The sequence below is a fragment of the Eptatretus burgeri genome, chromosome 18, assembly GCF_056783735.1.
Source record: "Eptatretus burgeri isolate ZD-2024b chromosome 18, Ebu_testis_v1, whole genome shotgun sequence".
Lineage (NCBI taxonomy): Eukaryota > Metazoa > Chordata > Myxini > Myxiniformes > Myxinidae > Eptatretus > Eptatretus burgeri.
The window spans coordinates 23,570,501-23,583,008 of record NC_140978.1 but is presented as its reverse complement, the minus strand read 5'-3'; the positions used below and the strand labels follow the sequence as shown (position 1 = coordinate 23,583,008).

Sequence of the window (12,508 nt, the reverse complement as noted above, 5' to 3'; positions counted from 1 at the left end):
CGTGTTCGTCAGTCAGGAGAGTCGAGAAGGGGAGAGTCGAGAAGGGGAGAGTCCAAAGAAGAGTCCAGAGTCGGAGAGTCCAGAGTCGGAGAGTCCCGAGGCGGAGAGGCGGAGAGTAGGAGAGTCGGAAGCAGAGGGTCAAGACTTCGCGGGCGGTGGAGCTGCTCGTCGTGTGCGGAACGGAGGGGACGGAGCTGTGGAAAGGCGGCGACACCAGACGAGGGGGTGCTCGCGTCGTGCAGGAAGCTGCACCCGAGGGAGGCCGACAGCGCGACCTGGCCGAGGTGGAGACGCTCGTCGCACATTATAAAGATCCTCTATACCCCGAGCATCAGCAACCCCCTCCTGTTTCCCCCCGCGCTGAGATAGTGCGACCAAGGGGGCCCCTTTCCCACCCCCTGCCAGACACTGTCCACGAGGTCCGCGGAGTGAGGCGCCATCGCCGCTCCGCGTCTCATCACCAGACGGGTAGGCGCGACCCGGTCTCGGCCTCAGGCCCGCCTCATTCTTGGGGGTATTCTTTTCCTTGGTTTTGGGTATGTGTTGTCGGCGCCGTCTGTGAAGTAGAATTGTATAAGTGTTGCCGTGTGCTCGGTAGTCGGTATTAGCTCTGCATTGTGTCTTCGCTTTTACATTTGCTTTTTGTGTAAATTGCATTGTGTTTTTTCTATGTGCTTTTGGTGGAATTGAATTTGTGTGCTTCCCGTGTGCCGCGAATAAATGTGCTTTATTGTTGAACTGTTTCCCGCTTCGCTTCGTCATTTCTTCCATTGAATCCTCATCTTGCTTCACGTAAAGGGTTGGTAGTGGGCTGAATACGCCCGATAATTAATCGAACCGTCGAGGTCGACGATAACACCGCTCGGTTATTCTGATAGTACGGAACGGGTCGCTTAAGTGGCCCGTGTCCGAAGTCGACCTGCGGCGAGGTGCGATCGCCCGGTCTACCCTCCGCGTGGGTACTTAGGTAGGTCGAATTTGGCGAGCAACCCTATCCCACGCGGGGGCTGGTTGGCTCGATCGCGGTGAGACCGAAAGGTCCACCCGTGACTGGTTCCCGGCGTTAGTCCGAGAGGGTCACGACTGGATTGTCCGTCCGGTGGGCGACGTGCCGCGATTCGAGTTACGTGGCCGTCAGCACGCCGGCGGCCGCGAATACCGCAACACTGGTGTCAGGTCGTGCGATACAAATTCATCGCCCTCCTCGCGGCACTGGTATCGGAGAACAGGAAAACGGGCTCTCCTGTCTCCGGCTAAATTCACGGGAATCGGTCCAGGGGTGAGAGAAGCGACCCCCGATTCCCTCCAAATTACGAGCGAGTTAAATTAACCCTTCACGAGAAGCAAGATGGCGTCTCAAGGCGAGCGGGAGCCGGGGGTATTAGAAATGTATATGTGTAATAATGTAGAGTACATGGTCCAGGATGGAATCCCCGTGCAGGAAATGTTGATTGTGCAGGAACACGGACTCGCCCAACTGAACCCAGGGCCCGAGGTGGGTGCGGCAGCGGCCGCGGTGTATGACACCTCCCCCCCCCTCTCCACCAAGACCCTTCCCCAACCCCTGCCGAAACGGCTCACTTGAGTGCATCCGACATGGCCCAGCTATTCACCATGCTGGCACAAATGAATGCGAAAATAAAAAGCATGAACGAAAAGATCGATGCGAGTACACAGCAATTGAAGGAAGAAACGAAAAAGCTGCGGGGTGAGACGCAGAACATGGGCCGATGCCAGCAGGCGGGCATGAAGGCCGTGACAAAGGAAATAATAATAGTTGAGACAAGGGAGGTAAAGGGTGAAGAGGTGACAGAGTTGGCAGAGACACGGGAGACAGAAAAAATAGAGGAGAGACTGCACGATGAAGACGGGGTAAGTGACGCACACACACACACAGAGGTAGTGGAGGATAATGGGGGTGAGCTGGCGGACTGGGTAGAGACCCAGTGCGAGCACCTGGATGGCCTCCTCCAGGAACAAGGGGAGGGAGTATGCCCCCTTGAGGCGAGTCACGACCAGGTGAGTTCGGTCGTGCTTTGCGAGGTTGAGGGGACGAGTGCTGTGAACGGGTGCTTGGAGAGCTTGGGGGGTATAGAGGCCCCGGAGACCCTTGTGGGGACACAAATCCCCAGTGTGGTTGTCCCTGTGTGTGTGGTGCAAGGTGTGAGTGCGGCACCGTGTGTGGAAGCGACCCCGTGTGTGAGTGGTGTGGTGGCGATGGTGCCAGAGTGCGTGCTTCCCAGCACGCCGGGTGTGGATGGGGCACCGTGTGTGAGTGAGGCCGTGTGTGTGAGTGAAACGGCCAGTATGAGTGAGGCACCACGTGTGAGTGGTGTGGTGGCGAGTGTGCCGGAGTGTGTGCTTCCCAGCACGCCGTGTGTGGATGAGGCACCGCGGATGAGTGCCCCCGCGTGTGTGAGTGAGGCACGGTGTATGAGTGAGGCACCGCGGGTGAGTGCCCTCGCGTGTGTGGGTGAGGCACCGCGGGTGAGTACCCCCGCGTGTGTAAGTAGTATGGTTTGTGTGAGTGGTGAGGCACCGTGCGTGAGTGAACGGCCGTGTGCAAGGTCGCTGTGTGCAAGGGAGACCGTGTGTGTGAGAGAGCGGTATGAGAGGGAGATGTCGGTTGGCATGCGGGAGCACGCAGCCGCGTCTCCCGGTGTGAGTTTGATGGAGTGGACTGTGTGCGTCGTTACACGCAGGTGTGCGTGGGTGGAATGGAGGCGACGACGGCGACATGTGAGTAAAGAAAGCCGAGTAGCGGCTGTAGTTGTTTCGGGGACCGTACCGGGTTCACCCAGCAGTGAGCACGCGGTCCGTGCTGTGCAACGCACGAGACCACCACGTGCTCGCTTGCGAGAGTGAAGTCCCGGTCCGGAAACGCACGCGGTGGATTTGCCGATCCCGCGGACGGACAAAGTTTAGGCAGGTAAATGGATTTGGACCGGACGGGTTCTCCACGCGATCGTGTGTGTTAAGCTCCAACGGGCAAAGCACATGTGTTCGCGTGGGGAACCCCTCGAGACGTGGGGCTTGTGTTTTTTTTTTGCGCACGGTGACGTCATGGCTGCACGTGTGGTTGGAATCCGGCAGGAGGGGTATCTCTGCCGGATGGTAGCGTCCAAGGAGGGACGAGGAACACGTGCAGCTGCATGACGTCACGGGCAGGTGTAAAGTGCGCGAGCTCTGAGTTGCCGCGCAGGTGCTGCGCATGGAAAAAAAAAAAAAAAAAGCCTCACTTTCGGGTGCACAGGATTCCTGGGCAAGGGGTGGAAGACCCCCTTCCCCTGGGCACAGGATGGAAACTAGTTAGGGGGAAGGGTTAGCTTAGTTAGACCGACTTCATGGGGCAGGGGTAAGTCCTCATGGAGTCCGTGGAATGGATTAGTTAGAGGGATTGTAGCCAGATTTAGGTTGGGAAATTGATTTATGGGATTATTTTGGAGACAGTGACAGACAGTGAATGTGTAGAGGGGACGTAGTTTAGCTACGTAGTGTTAAAAGGAACGTGCTGTAGTATAAGGGACGACGTGGGAGCACGAGTTAGTTAGGGGATGTAGTTAGGAGGATGGCAGAGTTCAGCGGTGTGTGTGTTGAAGAGTTGGTGAGTGAAGTGGAAGCATGTGCTTGGTGAGTGAGTGAGGCCAGCGGGTCTGTGTGTATGGAGTGAATGGGGAATGCATGGTGCGATGAGTGATTGGGGGGAGGAGTGACTCCCGCCCAAGGGACCCCGGGGTCAGTGTAGATTGAGTTAGTTGGGTTAGTCAAATTGAAAAATGGAGGTCGTTTTGTTGTTGGTGGGAAAGTAGGCTCGAGACCCATTTGGAGGGGTGCAGGAGCCCTGTTGACGGGCTTGGGAGCGTGGCTGCGAAAGGTGAGTATCGCTGAGTGGGTACCCCGGGCACCAGGCTAGTCGGCCGCGGTAGGCCAAGGGCCCATGGGGGGCCGGGATAGAGTAGTGGGCACGGGTGCGCCTGCTTGGTGCGGGGGCCCGGGCGCCATTAGCCGCGTGGGCAGTGTTGTGGGCACGGGTGACCCTCGGAAAGGGGCCCGGGAGGCCGGCCTGCCACGTGTGCGTTTCAGGGGAGGTGCCATGGGGGCACTCCCCGGTGTTAGGGAGCTGGTAGGCTCGGAGGCAGTGTAGTGCCCGGGGGTGCCATAGCGGGAGATTCGGCAGAGGGTCGTGCCTGCCAAAGGGAGCCACGTGTCCCAGCCAGGAGACCGTGTGAGGGCACGGAGAGAAAATTGGGGGGCGAGGCCCGAAATTGTGAGGACACCAACACAGGCGACGGGAATCTGGGTTGTTAGAACCAATACTTTAAGCGAGAGGCGCTTGTTGAAAGCCCCGGGGTAGTTTAACAGTTAAATGGATAGGGTAGATTAGGAAGTGTACCCCTCCGCACCATCCATCCCCTCGCTGTCGTTGTGGGCCGCTGGACCCACTTTGGTTATAGATCGCCGAACTCTGGGGAGGCCATCCTGAGGCTTCGTTGGGCCTCGACACAGGACGTTAGCTCTCCCTTATTCCCCTCCGGGAAGGGAACGTAGGGGTTGGGAGTAGGCTAGGTGACAGGATAGGTTAGCCGAACAAAGACGATAAAGGGGGTTAGGGGACGATTTATAGGGGGAAGTAAAAAAAATAAAGTAAACATAAAAGTAAAAATAAAAAAAAAATAAGTTGGGGCTAAATTGGGGTTTGACAAATTAAGGGAGTGGGTATGTACAGTGACAGGCAAAGGCGATAGGTGGGAGGGAGACAGGTAGGTAGGTCCGAGCCCGCCTTCCAAGTGGCCAGCACCACCGCACTCCCTCCACCAACCTCCACTGAACGGCAAGAGCTGGCCAACTTCATCGGCTGGCCGTGTTTTGCTTCAAGGCGGAGGCCGGCCAACTTCGTCTGCAGCTGCTGTGCTGCAAGGCCTGTGCCGGCTGGATCGTCTGCAGCTGCTGTGCTGCAAGGCCTGTGCCGGCCAGTTCATCTGCTGGCTGTTTTTCTTCAAGGCCTGTGCCGGCCAGTTCATCTGCCGGCTGTGTTTGCCTGCAACGGCCTGGTTCTGCGGGCTGAGTTTGCCTGCAGCGGCCTTCTTCTGCGGGCTGTGTTTGCCTGCTGCCTTTGCCATGCCATGCCCACTGCCCACGTTCACCAGCCCCATTCAATTTTTGCTTTGCCCCCCCCCCCTGTTCATTGCCATGTGCGCCAGGATCCGCAAGGCAACAGTTTGCAAGCTGCGAGAACTGCCCTGTTGGCAGCTACAACACGGGCCTGCAGTGGCGGCCCGTGCACCGTGTTTGTGTTCATGCATCCATTCGTTGTGCTCATTGCGTGTGCCACTTGAGCTGGCACGGAGACTGCGTTTGTGCAGCCCATGCACCGTTGTGGTTCACTGAGTTCAGTTCAAAAGGGAAGGCCTTGGACTGCGTGTGAGCAGCCAGCCACGTTCCCTGTCACCTGCATTGTTTGAGCCAGAGACTGCATGCGGGCAGCCTGGCTCCCTGCTAACTGCTTTCTTTTTGCAGAGTTCAATGATCCTGGGCCATGGTTTAGTGTAAAATTTGTAAGTTAAGGTTAAGATGTACTGTAAATATGAGTGCGCCCCCGGCATGTCTGTCTAGCGCCGGCAATTTTATTTAAGTCGTCCATGTGAGTGAGTTTGTTAAGATAGTTACGCAGCCCTCAGGTTATTTATTTTGGGGACACGAATACCATGAATGTCGCACTCAGGGATCCGTAGGTAAAATGTACTAGGGGAAAACTACACATGATGGCACACGAAAATTTGACGACTCGGGACGAGTCTGTAAAAAGGGGAGGGGGTAGTGTTGTGGTTACCAAATTCGCAAACCACCATTCAGGTCCCGTAGGTGAGGTATCTCGGTGAGTACATGTGTAGTTAGGCCCAAACCCGTTGTTTAGAGGGAATAAATGTCATTCATTCGGGCTGCGACCCCTCTAGATAGCCGTTTTTCTTTTACTATCTTTATTTTGGACCAACCGCCATGATTACCACCACAATCACAACATCAACCACCAACCACAACGCCGCTTCACCACAACCGCCACGACCTTCACGTCACACCTCGCAACCGTAGCATCGCCACCGTTCTTGCCCCGCTGTGGGTACCGGTGTTGGACTCGTGCAGAGCGCGCGTCGAACAGCGTGTACAAAATCACGGATTTTGGGCTTCAAAAACGGATCAAAAACGACACACGCCCACTTTTTGCCGTCCAATCGGTGAGCGAGGGACGATTTGGCCCCGCCTCCAGGACGATCGATATATGCAAATTTGTGGATCAAAAAGCCTTCACGCCCACTTTTTCTCGGGCCAATGGGGAGCGAGGTGAAAGGTCAAAGGGAGGGGGTCAAAGGCGAAGCTACGGGGGGATAAAAGGACCGTGTTCGTCAGTCAGGAGAGTCGAGAAGGGGAGAGTCCAAAGAAGAGTCCAGAGTCGGAGAGTCCCGAGGCGGAGAGTAGGAGAGTCGGAAGCAGAGGGTCAAGACTTCGCGGGCGGTGGAGCTGCTCGTCGTGTGCGGAACGGAGGGGACGGAGCTGTGGAAAGGCGGCGACACCAGACGAGGGGGTGCTCGCGTCGTGCAGGAAGCTGCACCCGAGGGAGGCCGACAGCGCGACCTGGCCGAGGTGGAGACGCTCGTCGCACATAATAAAGATCCTCTATACCCCGAGCATCAGCAACCCCCTCCTGTTTCCCCCCGCGCTGAGATAGTGCGACCAAGGGGGCCCCTTTCCCACCCCCTGCCAGACACTGTCCGCGAGGTCCGCGGAGTTGGGGCACCATCGCCGCTCCGCGTCTCATCACCAGACGGGTAGGCGCGACCCGGTCTCGGCCTCAGGCCCGCCTCATTCTTGGGGGTATTCTTTTCCTTGGTTTTGGGTATGTGTTGTCGGCGCCGTCTGTGAGGTAGAATTGTATAAGTGTTGCCGTGTGCTCGGTAGTCGGTATTAGCTCTGCATTGTGTCTTCGCTTTTACATTTGCTTTTTGTGTAAATTGCATTGTGTTTTTTCTATGTGCTTTTGGTGGAATTGAATTTGTGTGCTTCCCGTGTGCCGCGAATAAATGTGCTTTATTGTTGAACTGTTTCCCGCTTCGCTTCGTCATTTCTCCCATTGAATCCTCATCTTGCTTCACGTAAAGGGTTGGTAGTGGGCTGAATACGCCCGATAATTAATCGAACCGTCGAGGTCGACGATAACACCGCTCGGTTATTCTGATAGTACGGAACGGGTCGCTTAAGTGGCCCGTGTCCGAAGTCGACCTGCGGCGAGGTGCGATCGCCCGGTCTACCCTCCGCGTGGGTACTTAGGTAGGTCGAATTTGGCGAGCAACCCTATCCCACGCGGGGGCTGGTTGGCTCGATCGCGGTGAGACCGAAAGGTCCACCCGTGACTGGTTCCCGGCGTTAGTCCGAGAGGGTCACGACTGGATTGTCCGTCCGGTGGGCGACGTGCCGCGATTCGAGTTACGTGGCCGTCAGCACGCCGGCGGGCGCGAATACCGCAACAATATATATACTGGGTGGTCGATCCAGTCGAAAAAAATTTTTTTTAAATTATTTTTTGAAATTTGTTCTCCCCTTCTGATCACTTTTTCCATCGATATGTTGGGGAGTCGATCGAGTCGAAAAAAAAATAATTCCAAAAATGTTTTTTTTGAGATTTGTTCTACCCTTATTATCAGTATTTAAAATGGTGATTTCAGTTAATACAATGGCGATTTCGATGAAACTTGGTTGGCAGGTTCATACCATGACCTAGTTGTGTCCAAATGAGAAACGTTGCTATGGACACCACCGTTGCCTAGCAACTGGACTTTGAAATTTTTGAAAAATCATAAAAAAATAATTTTTTCGAAAATCAAAAATCGGGCCACGAGCGACTGTGGGCAGGACATTCAGCCATATTGTCAAAAATTTCCAGCCAGATCCTATGAAAACTGTCGGAGAAGATAGACTTTGAATGAACCCTGGTCGAAAACAATAAAAAAAACGAAGTTCGTTATATCTCAGAGACTAAGAGTCAGATATACATGAAACTGGTATGGTAGGTTCATGGTATGTCCTAGTTATGTGTGAGAAAGAACCGTTGCTATGGAACCCTCCGTTGCCTAGCAACGGCCGAAAAAACCTCAAAATGTGGGGGTATTTTAACGATAAAACAATCTGCAGCATTAACCCTTGAAGCTAGAATCATGAATTTTCTTGTGCTTAATCCTCAGGTCATTTCCCATCGAACGGGCTGATCGCGTCAGGTTCTATTGGGTAGTCGACTACCCATGTCCGCCTACCGGCTTGTCTGTCTGTCTCTGTCTGTTCGGTCCAGTGCTCCGTTAATACAAAGGCGATTTCGATGAAACTTGGTGGGTAGGTTCATACCATGACCTTGTTGTGTGCAAATAAGAACCGTTGCTATGGTCCCCACAATTGCCTAGCAACGGGACTTTGAAATTTTTGAAAAATCATAAAAAATTATTTTTTCAAAAATCGGGCCACGAGCGACTGTGGGCAGTACATTCAGCCATATTCTCAAAATTTTCCAGCCGGATCCTATGAAAACTGTCAGAAAAGATAGACTTTGAATGAACCCTAGTCGAAAACAATAAAAAAACGAAGTTCGTTATATCTCAGAGACTAAGAGTCAGATATACATGAAACTGGTATGGTAGGTTCATGGTATGTCCTAGTTATGTGTGAGAAAGAACCGTTGCTATGGACCCCTCCGTTGCCAAGCAACGGCTGAAAAACCTCTAAATGTGGGGGTATTTTAACGAACAAACAATCTGCAGCATTAACCCTTGAAGCTGGAATCATGGATTTTCTTGTGCTTAATCCTCAAGTTATTCCCCATCGAAAGGGGGCAAATCAGGTCAGGTTCTTTTGGGTAGGCGATTACCCATGTCCGCCTACCGGCTTGTATATGTGTATGTATATGTATATATATATATATATATATATATATATATATATATATATATGTATATTGTATATATGTATCTATGTGTGTATGTATATATATATATATATATATATATATATATATATATATATATATATATATATATATATATGTGTATGTTAATCTTGGCCGCATATGGCACTTGGAACAGTGGGACAACATGCAGCAGGATGTGTCATGTTACCTGGGGTAAGAAGTCGAGTCTGAAGCAGATGTCTACTCACATTCAATGAGAAACTTTGATTGAACATGATCCAAAATCACCATCCTTGACAGTTTTGTTGTTATGCGTCCACAGACGAAGAGTGGAGGCATTATATGTTCGGGAGGTCTGTCCATGCGTCTGTTAGCAGCTTTTGTTACCATGATAACTTGTGACTTCAGAGGGTATTTCAACCAAACTGAGCACATATACCGACCGTAATACAAAGATGAACTGATCCAGTTTTTGCCTCAACAGGTCAAAGGTCATGTGCCCTTTGAAAATCGTTTTTCAAACCATAACTGATCTAGAAACATTTGAAATTTATTTTCTACTCATCGCTCTCTTGCTTACTGTCATGTGACCTTAAATTATACTTTGATAAACTTAACTGGGTTGATATCTTATGGGGGCAGAGGCATATCCATCAACGCATTCGTGTCAATTTGTATTTCTCGATTTTTTTTTTTTTTTTATTGTGCGAAGTTACCTGAGAAATGAGATGTAGGTAAGGTGACAATTTCTTTTTGAGTTCTCCTGAAGAACCCATGTAAAACTAGAACGGCACTCGGTAGAGTACATACCACCCTCCGTTTGGCTGACCTGTTTCCGTTTTGTATCCCAATGATTGGCCCGATCTGCATTCAGACCTTAACCAAAATCTAATCGGTTTGTTCTTGTCACACACCCAACTCGTCCACAACATTTTGAGAGATCGTGCTATATATCGTTTTTGTCCCTATCTTTCAATGGTGAAGAATCAGTTTGAAAATTCTAGTCGTCGGATTGTCGCACATCCAACCTGTCCACAAAATTTCATCCGGATCCATCCACAACTTTTTCAGGTATCCTGCACACAAACAAACAAACAGACAGGGGTGAAAACATAACCTCCTTCCACTGCCGTTGGTGGAGGTAATGGTAATAACAGAATGATTATATAATAATACTCATGTTATTACAAAACAATATTAATACTCATAATATCCCCCCCCCCCCAAGGGGTTTTTCCTCCCAGAACAAATGCCGTGTTAACGTGTACAAATAGCTTATTGTGACGTTTCATGGGGCACCCCTACCAAAAGTAAAAAAAATCATAAACCACAAACACGTATGATTACCTTTTTAAACAGTCGCTTCTGCTGTTTAACACTAAACTGAAAGAAATCTGTAGGAAACCCGACCTTGGTGAGGCATTACCTGCTCATCGCGTCCACCACTGGGCGAGCGCACTGTGGTCCTTCGATGCTCACTTGGCTTTGTACATTTTTCTCGTTCTGTGTGACAACAAATCGCATTCCGAAAACCTGTCGTAGGGCCACTGTTATTGCCATCCTGAAACCGGATAAGCCGCTGAACGACCCAAAGTCGTACAGACCGATTTCGCTTCTAAATGCAACATTTAAACTTTTGGAAAGGTTTATCGATTGTGGATCAACACAGACCGACCACCGACCACATTATCCATCAAATGTACCCTCTATAAACCCCCGAATGGTTTACAATTGCTTTGCAACATTGATCAACAAACAGTGGAATGGTTTGCTCATCAAAATTGGTGAACTGCCACATATGAATGCGGATGTGTCCACCACAGAATAACGGACCAGAGACTAGATCTCCTCTAATCTATGTTTCCCAGAGACGACAACAACATGACCCTTCCTGTCGCTCCTGCAGGGAGTGGGTGTACTAGATCATCTAAACGTGGCATTATTGGTCAGGGGTGAATACTTGGTATATCTTTATAAATGAATTCTCGCTTCAGTTTCCAATCCACTTCTGAGCTAGCGTGCGCACACCACCAGGAGGGTGCTATTTCGGCTACATACATGCATACGTACCCACATACGCGATGGCTGCATTCTAGTAAGGTTATTATTAAAATTATTACTTTGAAGTGTCGTACTCTTTCCAGAGCATTGGTGCTACCGTAGCATTTTCTTGGCAAGGGTTATACTGTGTGGTTTGCAATTGCCTTCCCAGCTTTGTTTGTTCATGCTCTATCCCTTTAAATGCTGAGCATCAAGCAATGAAGCAGCACATAGCCAAGTACTATTAAAGGGGAACCCAAACGCAATTTTTTTCTTATTCTTTCTAAAAACCATTGAAAATCATTAATCATGGTCTAATTTGAAGGGGAAAAAAAACTTTTGAAATTTTCTTTGCCAATCACAGTGTCGAAAAAAGCCCAAGAGAGTCGATTTTCGTCTGTGACGTCACACCTTGAATCAGCCTTGATCCAAATGGCGGCTTGTATCGAGAAATCGTGGATTCCGAGACTGATTCCAATGTCATTCGCAATTCTGAAAGTTCTCAGAATGTTGAAACTGATCAGTAGGATTTTGAAGAAACGACTGGAAATAAAACTTGGTGATGGAAATGCTTTCGGGGAATGATGGAGCCGTCTTGTCTTGAGTCTCATGCGAGTGACTCCGATGAAGATGGTGACAATGGAGGTGTTAGTGAAGAGGGGGGTGTGGTCGCCCGTTTACAGGTGCTGGGAGCTGGGTAGAGATGGTGTTAAAGTTTTGAGCGACAGTAGTGTGTGTCCGCTTAATCATCCTCTCTCAATCGTGGTGGATAACCACAAGGTCTAGTCATCTCTGTAGTTTCATAACGACGCTCTGTAACATGTTCCAAGCACAAAAGCGAACATTTTGTAGCCCCGATTCACATTTGGGTATTTCTGACAAACCTCTTCCAATTTCTGGCAAACTTAGGGTCTTTCAGCCATTGGCGGAACATGAAACCATCTTGGTTTATATTACTATACAAACACTGACCGAGGACTCATCGACTCGGAATATTTGTGGAAATTCAAAAATTATTTCCTGTTTGAGTTAAAATCCCACCACAATGTAACCCGGAGACAACACGGACATGGTGCTCGACTCTCAGGTGTTACCGGAACCTACTTTATAAATCGCAAATCGGAAAAAGACACATCATATCTATTTTGTAGCGTATCAAGTGATAGATTATCAAGGTGGTCTGAGCGTTTGGGTTCCCTTTGAAGTACTTGGTGTGGCTCAGACGGGGTTTAGAACCACCAACATCCCAGCCGAAGAGCAGATGTTCCAATCATTACACCACCGGGTCCATCGTTGAAAACGACACCTGATAATTTTTCAGGTGATGCTTGGCATATTGGCAACCTGAAGTACCCAAGTTTGAAAACATTTTATCATGTCATGGTAAGCTTGTAAAAATTTCACAGATCATTTATTCCTTAGGTCTGCAATGAAAAGAGATCACTGGGTTATGAGGACATTTTAGCAAATTAAAGGGGACCATTATATTGCAATAATGTCATTCTTGAGAAGCAAAAGCAT

The 12,508-nt window shown here is 50.2% G+C and overlaps 1 protein-coding gene across 6 annotated transcripts in view; it reads left to right on the top strand.

The window, feature by feature from the left end:
* The window catches only part of GRM2 (glutamate metabotropic receptor 2), a 101,228-nt gene that overhangs the window by 61,908 nt on the left and 26,812 nt on the right, over positions 1-12,508 (top strand). The gene's annotated exons all lie outside the window — the stretch shown is intronic.